We start from the raw sequence: 10,000 nt of genomic DNA, 5'->3' as shown, positions 1-10,000 counted from the left end.
GTCTGGGGCGGGCAGCATACATACACCCCGGTCGGGAACCACAGGGAGGTGAGGTCAGAGCCCGTGAAACCCCGAAAGACAGACCCTTAAAGGCCCGCAAGCCCTTGGGGTGAACGTCTGGGGCGGGCAGCATACACACTCTCCACGGCGGGCCGCGAAGACTTAGCGGGCGCAGCCGCCGGAGCGGGCCGCCGACGAGGCCTGAAACGCGGGGTGCGGCCGGGACCGTTCCCCCCCTTGCATTTCGCTGGATGATCAGACAGTCGCAAAGAACCGTCTGAAAATCCCGGGCCAAGTCCAGAAAGTGTCCGTAAAAGAGCTAGCGGGGCCCAGCCACTTTCCTCCAGCAAGTGCCCTTAGCTCAGTTTTGACCTCTCTCATTGCACTAAGTGTCTTCAAAAACCCAGTTCCTGTATTTCCCCCGGCACCGTAGAGAAATGCTGACAGCCTGGAACACTGTGGCGGCTGCACACGGCACTCCCATGCCCGCCGCGAGCAGCCTAGCCCCGCCTCAGACCCGCGAGAACCGCCCATCGGCACACGGCCCGCTGTGCGCCCGAGCCGTTTGGTGTAAAAACTGTCCAAAAGTGGTTTCGACCACTTAGGAACATCGTAGAGACTCGAAATAAAAAGGATTTTGTTGGAAAAGCGATTCTGAGGAAGGCTGTGTTAAAATTAATTTCGGGAAATGTCGTTTACCCCCCCCCAAATGGCTCCGAAGTACCCCCCCCCCACCCCCCCCCTAAAAAACCGTGTTCCGGGGGTTTTTCGAGAAAACAAACACACGGGGTATATAGAGGGGACTGAGACGAATCGAATGACGTGCTTTGCAAAGAAATCGGGGGCTCACAGCCCCCCCAGGAGAGGTTCAAAAGTCGGAGGACTGGTCACCTAACTCCCATTGAAGTCAATGGGGGAAAAATGAAAACTGTCAAAAAGGCTTAAAATGGTTCAAAAACCCACTGGGGCAGTAGATAATCATCCTATTTGAATTTTAAAAGTCTTAGTTTGGCGAAAAAATACCTTTTAATAATTGTTTTAGGGGTCAGAAAAATCAGCTCCGGCTGCCTGGTCACCTAGGGGAGATAGAAAATTTTTCTAAGTTTTTCACTCGGCCGCCTGGTCCCCTAACTCGAAAATTTTAAAGTGCTCCCATCGGTCCCGGGATAGGGTGGCTGATAGCTGGGAGCCCCCTGAGCACTGCCCCGGTGTTAGTTTTCGGAGAAATGCCCCCGTTGATTTGTTATGATTTTTTTTCCGCCGGCCGCCTGGTCGCCCTAATGCAAAGTCAATGGGAGTGAGGAGATAGAAAATTTTTCAAAGTTTTTCACTCGGCCGCCTGGTCCCCTGACTCGAAAATTTTAAAGTGCTCCCATCGGTCCCGGGATAGGGTGGCTGATAGCTGGGAGCCCCCTGAGCACAGCCCCGGTGTTAGTTTTCGGAGAAATGCCCCCGTTGATTTGTTATGATTTTTTTTCCGCCGGCCGCCTGGTCGCCCTAATGTAAAGTCAATGGGAGTGAGGAGATAGAACATTTTTCAAAGTTTTTCACCCGGCCCCAAACGGCTCCAAAACACACTGGGGCTGTGGCTGGGACTCTCACCAGGACTGCCCCCTACTTTATTTCTGGATTAAAAAGCATTCTATATTAATTTTTCGATTTTTGGGACCCGGGACGCCTGGTCACCTAACTCCCCTTCTATCCCTATGGGGGGGGGACGGGGACATCGAAAACGCTCCCATCGCCGCCGAGGCACGCTGCGGGGACTCTCCCTACCATCGCCCCATGCTTCCTTTGAAGAATATATGACGTTTTTCAATTTTCACCGACATTTGAAAATCAAAACTTCAGAACATTTCATAGTTATTCTCAATGGGTTGTCTAGGGGCACACATCTCTAAACTGGGGGAAATGCTCAAAATGATTAAAAAGAAAAACAATGCCCCCAGACCCGGGGGGCTGATAGCTGGGAGCCCCCTGAGCACAGCCCCGGTGTTAGTTTTCGGAGAAATGCCCCCGTTGATTTGTTATGATTTTTTTTCCGCCGGCCGCCTGGTCGCCCTAATGTAAAGTCAATGGGAGTGAGGAGATAGAATATTTTTCAAAGTTTTTCACTCGGCCGTCTGGTCCCCTGACTCGAAAATTTTAAAGTGCTCCCATCGGTCCCGGGATAGGGTGGCTGATAGCTGGGAGCCCCCTGAGCACAGCCCCGGTGTTAGTTTTCGGAGAAATGCCCCCGTTGATTTGTTATGATTTTTTTTCCGCCGGCCGCCTGGTCGCCCTAATGTAAAGTCAATGGGAGTGAGGAGATAGAATATTTTTCAAAGTTTTTCACTCGGCCGTCTGGTCCCCTGACTCGAAAATTTTAAAGTGCTCCCATCGGTCCCGGGATAGGGTGGCTGATAGCTGGGAGCCCCCTGAGCACAGCCCCGGTGTTAGTTTTCGGAGAAATGCCCCCGTTGATTTGTTATGATTTTTTTTCCGCCGGCCGCCTGGTCGCCCTAATGTAAAGTCAATGGGAGTGAGGAGATAGAATATTTTTCAAAGTTTTTCACTCGGCCGTCTGGTCCCCTGACTCGAAAATTTTAAAGTGCTCCCATCGGTCCCAGACCCGGGTGGCCACGAGGTGGGACCCCCCTGAGCACTGCCCCGGTGTTAGTTTTCGGAGAAATGCCCCCGTTGATTTGTTATGATTTTTTTTCCGCCGGCCGCCTGGTCGCCCTAATGTAAAGTCAATGGGAGTGAGGAGATAGAATATTTTTCAAAGTTTTTCACTCGGCCGTCTGGTCCCCTGACTCGAAAATTTTAAAGTGCTCCCATCGGTCCCAGACCCGGGTGGCCACGAGGTGGGACCCCCCTGAGCACTGCCCCGGTGTTAGTTTTCGGAGAAATGCCCCCGTTGATTTGTTATGATCCGTAGTTGCCGGCCGGCCGCCCGGCATTGCTCTATCGGATGGAGCGTGGGCTGGCTATGGGAGATTTAGCGATTTTCGGAACCGGCCCCGATCGCCCCCCAAACCGGGTGGCCACGAGGTGGGACCCCCCTGAGCACTGCCCCGGTGTTAGTTTTCGGAGAAATGCCCCCGTTGATTTGTTATGATCCGTAGTTGCCGGCCGGCCGCCCGGCATTGCTCTATCGGATGGAGCGTGGGCTGGCTATGGGAGATTTAGCGATTTTCGGAACCGGCCCCGATCGCCCCCCAAACCGGGTGGCCACGAGGTGGGACCCCCCTGAGCACTGCCCCGGTGTTAGTTTTCCGAGAAATGCCCCCGTTGATTTGTTATGATCCGTAGTTGCCGGCCGGCCGCCCGGCAGTGCTCTATCGGATGGAGCGTGGGCTGGCTATGGGAGATTTAGCGATTTTCGGAACCGGCCCCGATCGCCCCCCAAACCGGGTGGCCACGAGGTGGGACCCCCCTGAGCACTGCCCCGGTGTTAGTTTTCCGAGAAATGCCCCCGTTGATTTGTTATGATCCGTAGTTGCCGGCCGGCCGCCCGGCAGTGCTCTATCGGATGGAGCGTGGGCTGGCTATGGGAGATTTAGCGATTTTCGGAACCGGCCCCGATCGCCCCCCAAACCGGGTGGCCACGAGGTGGGACCCCCCTGAGCACTGCCCCGGTGTTAGTTTTCGGAGAAATGCCCCCGTTGATTTGTTATGATCCGTAGTTGCCGGCCGGCCGCCCGGCAGTGCTCTATCGGATGGAGCGTGGGCTGGCTATGGGAGATTTAGCGATTTTCGGAACCGGCCCCGATCGCCCCCCAAACCGGGTGGCCACGAGGTGGGACCCCCCTGAGCACTGCCCCGGTGTTAGTTTTCGGAGAAATGCCCCCGTTGATTTGTTATGATCCGTAGTTGCCGGCCGGCCGCCCGGCAGTGCTCTATCGGATGGAGCGTGGGCTGGCTATGGGAGATTTAGCGATTTTCGGAACCGGCCCCGATCGCCCCCCAAACCGGGTGGCCACGAGGTGGGACCCCCCTGAGCACTGCCCCGGTGTTAGTTTTCCGAGAAATGCCCCCGTTGATTTGTTATGATCCGTAGTTGCCGGCCGGCCGCCCGGCAGTGCTCTATCGGATGGAGCGTGGGCTGGCTATGGGAGATTTAGCGATTTTCGGAACCGGCCCCGATCGCCCCCCAAACCGGGTGGCCACGAGGTGGGACCCCCCTGAGCACTGCCCCGGTGTTAGTTTTCCGAGAAATGCCCCCGTTGATTTGTTATGATCCGTAGTTGCCGGCCGGCCGCCCGGCAGTGCTCTATCGGATGGAGCGTGGGCTGGCTATGGGAGATTTAGCGATTTTCGGAACCGGCCCCGATCGCCCCCCAAACCGGGTGGCCACGAGGTGGGACCCCCCTGAGCACTGCCCCGGTGTTAGTTTTCGGAGAAATGCCCCCGTTGATTTGTTATGATCCGTAGTTGCCGGCCGGCCGCCCGGCAGTGCTCTATCGGATGGAGCGTGGGCTGGCTATGGGAGATTTAGCGATTTTCGGAACCGGCCCCGATCGCCCCCCAAACCGGGTGGCCACGAGGTGGGACCCCCCTGAGCACTGCCCCGGTGTTAGTTTTCGGAGAAATGCCCCCGTTGATTTGTTATGATCCGTAGTTGCCGGCCGGCCGCCCGGCAGTGCTCTATCGGATGGAGCGTGGGCTGGCTATGGGAGATTTAGCGATTTTCGGAACCGGCCCCGATCGCCCCCCAAACCGGGTGGCCACGAGGTGGGACCCCCCTGAGCACTGCCCCGGTGTTAGTTTTCCGAGAAATGCCCCCGTTGATTTGTTATGATCCGTAGTTGCCGGCCGGCCGCCCGGCAGTGCTCTATCGGATGGAGCGTGGGCTGGCTATGGGAGATTTAGCGATTTTCGGAACCGGCCCCGATCGCCCCCCAAACCGGGTGGCCACGAGGTGGGACCCCCCTGAGCACTGCCCCGGTGTTAGTTTTCCGAGAAATGCCCCCGTTGATTTGTTATGATTATTTTTCGCCCAGGCGATGTGCCTTTTCATTTTGTTTTGCACTTTCCTTCATTCCTTGGTGCATGCTACCATCTAACGGACACATTTCGGTACTGCAGTTTGAAAGTAATTTCCCCGTCTAGGGATCTCTCAATGCCCTGGGCTGCGAAAGGAGGGCAAGGACACCCTATGTTCTCATGAGTGCAAAGCCCCCCCGGCTTCAAGGCATTCCAAAAGGAAAACCGGAGACACTGCTGTACACACACACACACACACACACACACACACACACACACACACACACAGAGAGAGAGAGAGAGAGAGAGAGAGATAGAGAGAGAGTAGTCACACAGTGGAATAAACTCCCCAGCGATGTGGTAGAAGCTGAAAGTTGGGGAACATTGTGATGGTCTATATTTCTTGGCAGATAATAAAAGATGCTCTTATCATGCCTCCGTTGATGTGTTATGATCCATAGGTTGCCGGCCGCCCGGCATTGCTCTGATCGGATGGACCGTGGGCTGCCTATGGCAGAGTATGGGCGATTCTTCAGCCGGCCCCGATGGCCCCCCAAACCGGGTGGCCACGAGGTGGGACCCCCCTGAGCACTGCCCCGGTGTTAGTTTTCCGAGAAATGCCCCCGTTGATTTGTTACGATTATTTTTCGCCCAGGCGATGTGCCTTTTCATTTTGTTTTGCACTTTCCTTCATTCCTTGGTGCATGCTGCCATCTAACGGACACATTTCGGTACTGCAGTTTGAAAGTAATTTCCCCGTCTAGGGATATCTCTCTCGTCTAGGGACACTGCTGTACACACACACACACACACACACACACACACACACACAGTGAGAGAGAGGGAGAGATAGAGAGAGGGAGAGAGAGAGAGAGAGAGGTGGAGAGGGAGAGAGAGATGGTGATAGAGAGAGAGTCGTCACACTCTGGAACAAACTCCCCAGAAGCTGAAAGTTGGGGAACATTATGATGATCTTTATTTCTTGGCAGATAATAAATGATGATCTTACAGAGGGCGACTTACAACACCAGTGCAAACATACAGCGAAGTACAAGGCATCAATCACGACAGAATCCCTTGAGTTAAAGCAGCAGATTCAGAATAACACACGTCCAAACAGACTGGAGAGGACCCTAAAACGAGCACGAAAGGTGTCGAATATGTGGCCTCCTCTCGCTTGTAAACTCTCTCGTGTTCCTGTCGATGGGGTCGGCGGCTCGGGGCAGCGGCCTAGCAGCAGCAGGCAGGCAGGCAGACCTCCAGGGCAGGCAGGCAGGCAGGCAGGGCTGTGTGGCTGGGGAGGGCAGGCTGGCAGGCTGGTAGGCCGTGCTGCTGCCAGGGCTGGAAGGCTGACCTCCAGGGCTGGCAGGCTGACCTCCAGGGCTGGAAGGCAGGATGGCAGACCTCCAGGGCAGGCAGGCAGGCAGGCAGGCAGGCAGGCAGACCTCCAGGGCTGGCAGGGAGACCTCCAGGGCTGGCAGGCAGGCAGGCAGGGCTGTGTGGCTGGGGAGGGCAGGCTGGCAGGCAGGTAGGCCGTGCTGCTGCCAGGGCTGGAAGGCTGACCTCCAGGGCAGGCAGGCAGGCAGACCTCCAGGGCAGGCAGGCAGGTAGGCCGTGCTGCTGCCAGGGCTGGCAGGCTGACCTCCAGGGCAGGCAGGCAGGCAGGCAGACCTCCAGGGCTGGCAGGCTGACCTCCAGGGCAGGCAGGCAGGCAGGCAGGCAGACCTCCAGGGCTAACAGGCTGACCTCCAGGGCTGGCAGGCTGACCTCCAGGGCTGGAAGGCAGGATGGCAGACCTCCAGGGCAGGCAGGCAGGCAGGCAGGCAGGCAGGCAGACCTCCAGGGCTGGCAGGGAGACCTCCAGGGCTGGCAGGCAGGCAGGCAGGGCTGTGTGGCTGGGGAGGGCAGGCTGGCAGGCAGGTAGGCCGTGCTGCTGCCAGGGCTGGAAGGCTGACCTCCAGGGCAGGCAGGCAGGCAGACCTCCAGGGCAGGCAGGCAGGTAGGCCGTGCTGCTGCCAGGGCTGGCAGGCTGACCTCCAGGGCAGGCAGGCAGGCAGGCAGACCTCCAGGGCTGGCAGGCTGACCTCCAGGGCAGGCAGGCAGGCAGGCAGGCAGACCTCCAGGGCTAACAGGCTGACCTCCAGGGCTGGCAGGCTGACCTCCAGGGCTGGAAGGCAGGATGGCAGACCTCCAGGGCAGGCAGGCAGGCAGGCAGGCAGGCAGGCAGACCTCCAGGGCTGGCAGGGAGACCTCCAGGGCTGGCAGGCAGGCAGGCAGGGCTGTGTGGCTGGGGAGGGCAGGCTGGCAGGCAGGTAGGCCGTGCTGCTGCCAGGGCTGGAAGGCTGACCTCCAGGGCAGGCAGGCAGGCAGACCTCGAGGGCAGGCAGGCAGGTAGGCCGTGCTGCTACCAGGGCAGGCAGGCAGACCTCCAGGGCTAACAGGCTGACCTCCAGGGCAGGCAGTGCTGCTACCAGGGCTGGATAGCAGACCTCCAGGGCTGGATAGCAGACCTCCAGGGCTAACAGGCAGACCTCCAGGGCTGGCAGGCAGGCAGGCAGACCTCCAGGGCAGGCAGTGCTGCTACCAGGGCTGGATAGCAGACCTCCAGGGCAGGCAGTGCTGCTACCAGGGCAGGCAGTGCTGCTGCCAGGGCTGGATGGCAGGCAGGCAGACCTCCAGGGCTAACAGGCTGACCTCCAGGGCAGGCAGGCAGACCTCCAGGGCTAACAGGCTGACCTCCAGGGCAGGCAGTGCTGCTACCAGGGCAGGCAGGCTGTCCTCCAGGGCTGGATAGCAGACCTCCAGGGCAGGCAGTGCTGCCACCAGGGCAGGCAGGCTGTCCTCCAGGGCTGGATAGCAGACCTCCAGGGCAGGCAGTGCTGCTACCAGGGCAGGCAGGCTGTCCTCCAGGGCTGGATAGCAGACCTCCAGGGCAGGCAGTGCTGCTACCAGGGCAGGCAGTGCTGCTGCCAGGGCTGGATGGCAGGCAGGCAGACCTCCAGGGCTGGATAGCAGACCTCCAGGGCTAACAGGCTGACCTCCAGGGCTGGCAGGCTGACCTCCAGGGCTGGAAGGCAGGATGGCAGACCTCCAGGGCAGGCAGGCAGGCAGGCAGGCAGGCAGGCAGACCTCCAGGGCTGGCAGGGAGACCTCCAGGGCTGGCAGGCAGGCAGGCAGGGCTGTGTGGCTGGGGAGGGCAGGCTGGCAGGCAGGTAGGCCGTGCTGCTGCCAGGGCTGGAAGGCTGACCTCCAGGGCAGGCAGGCAGGCAGACCTCGAGGGCAGGCAGGCAGGTAGGCCGTGCTGCTACCAGGGCAGGCAGGCAGACCTCCAGGGCTAACAGGCTGACCTCCAGGGCAGGCAGTGCTGCTACCAGGGCTGGATAGCAGACCTCCAGGGCTGGATAGCAGACCTCCAGGGCTAACAGGCAGACCTCCAGGGCTGGCAGGCAGGCAGGCAGACCTCCAGGGCAGGCAGTGCTGCTACCAGGGCTGGATAGCAGACCTCCAGGGCAGGCAGTGCTGCTACCAGGGCAGGCAGTGCTGCTGCCAGGGCTGGATGGCAGGCAGGCAGACCTCCAGGGCTAACAGGCTGACCTCCAGGGCAGGCAGGCAGACCTCCAGGGCTAACAGGCTGACCTCCAGGGCAGGCAGTGCTGCTACCAGGGCAGGCAGGCTGTCCTCCAGGGCTGGATAGCAGACCTCCAGGGCAGGCAGTGCTGCCACCAGGGCAGGCAGGCTGTCCTCCAGGGCTGGATAGCAGACCTCCAGGGCAGGCAGTGCTGCTACCAGGGCAGGCAGGCTGTCCTCCAGGGCTGGATAGCAGACCTCCAGGGCAGGCAGTGCTGCTACCAGGGCAGGCAGTGCTGCTGCCAGGGCTGGATGGCAGGCAGGCAGACCTCCAGGGCTGGATAGCAGACCTCCAGGGCTAACAGGCAGACCTCCAGGGCTGGCAGGCAGGCAGGCAGACCTCCAGGGCAGGCAGTGCTGCTACCAGGGCTGGATAGCAGACCTCCAGGGCAGGCAGTGCTGCTACCAGGGCAGGCAGTGCTGCTGCCAGGGCTGGATGGCAGGCAGGCAGACCTCCAGGGCTAACAGGCTGACCTCCAGGGCAGGCAGGCAGACCTCCAGGGCTGGAAGGCAGGCAGTGCTGCTACCAGGGCAGGCAGGCTGTCCTCCAGGGCTGGAAGGCAGACCTCCAGGGCAGGCAGGCAGACCTCCAGGGCAGGCAGTGCTGCTACCAGGGCTGGATAGCAGACCTCCAGGGCTGGAAGGCAGGCAGGCAGACCTCCAGGGCAGGCAGTGCTGCTACCAGGGCTGGATAGCAGACCTCCAGGGCTAACAGGCAGACCTCCAGGGCTGGAAGGCAGGCAGTGCTGCTACCAGGGCAGGCAGGCTGTCCTCCAGGGCTAACAGGCTGACCTCCAGGGCAGGCAGTGCTGCTACCAGGGCTGGATAGCAGACCTCCAGGGCTAACAGGCAGACCTCCAGGGCTGGCAGTGCTGCTACCAGGGCTGGATAGCAGACCTCCAGGGCTGGATAGCAGACCTCCAGGGCTAACAGGCAGACCTCCAGGGCAGGCAGGCAGACCTCCAGGGCAGGCAGTGCTGCTACCAGGGCTGGATAGCAGACCTCCAGGGCTAACAGGCAGACCTCCAGGGCTGGAAGGCAGGCAGTGCTGCTACCAGGGCAGGCAGGCTGTCCTCCAGGGCTGGAAGGCAGACCTCCAGGGCAGGCAGGCAGACCTCCAGGGCAGGCAGTGCTGCTACCAGGGCTGGATAGCAGACCTCCAGGGCTGGAAGGCAGGCAGGCAGACCTCCAGGGCAGGCAGTGCTGCTACCAGGGCTGGATAGCAGACCTCCAGGGCTAACAGGCAGACCTCCAGGGCTGGAAGGCAGGCAGTGCTGCTACCAGGGCAGGCAGGCTGTCCTCCAGGGCTGGAAGGCAGACCTCCAGGGCTGGCAGGCTGACCTCCAGGGCAGGCAGGCCGGGCCCCCGGTGCTGCATCTCGGCCGCTGCCTGGGGCGGACCGGCC

Source organism: Amia ocellicauda, unplaced genomic scaffold (assembly GCF_036373705.1).
Source record: "Amia ocellicauda isolate fAmiCal2 unplaced genomic scaffold, fAmiCal2.hap1 HAP1_SCAFFOLD_115, whole genome shotgun sequence".
Lineage (NCBI taxonomy): Eukaryota > Metazoa > Chordata > Actinopteri > Amiiformes > Amiidae > Amia > Amia ocellicauda.
The sequence above is the reverse complement of the archived record's forward strand: the minus strand, read 5'-3'. Positions refer to the sequence as shown.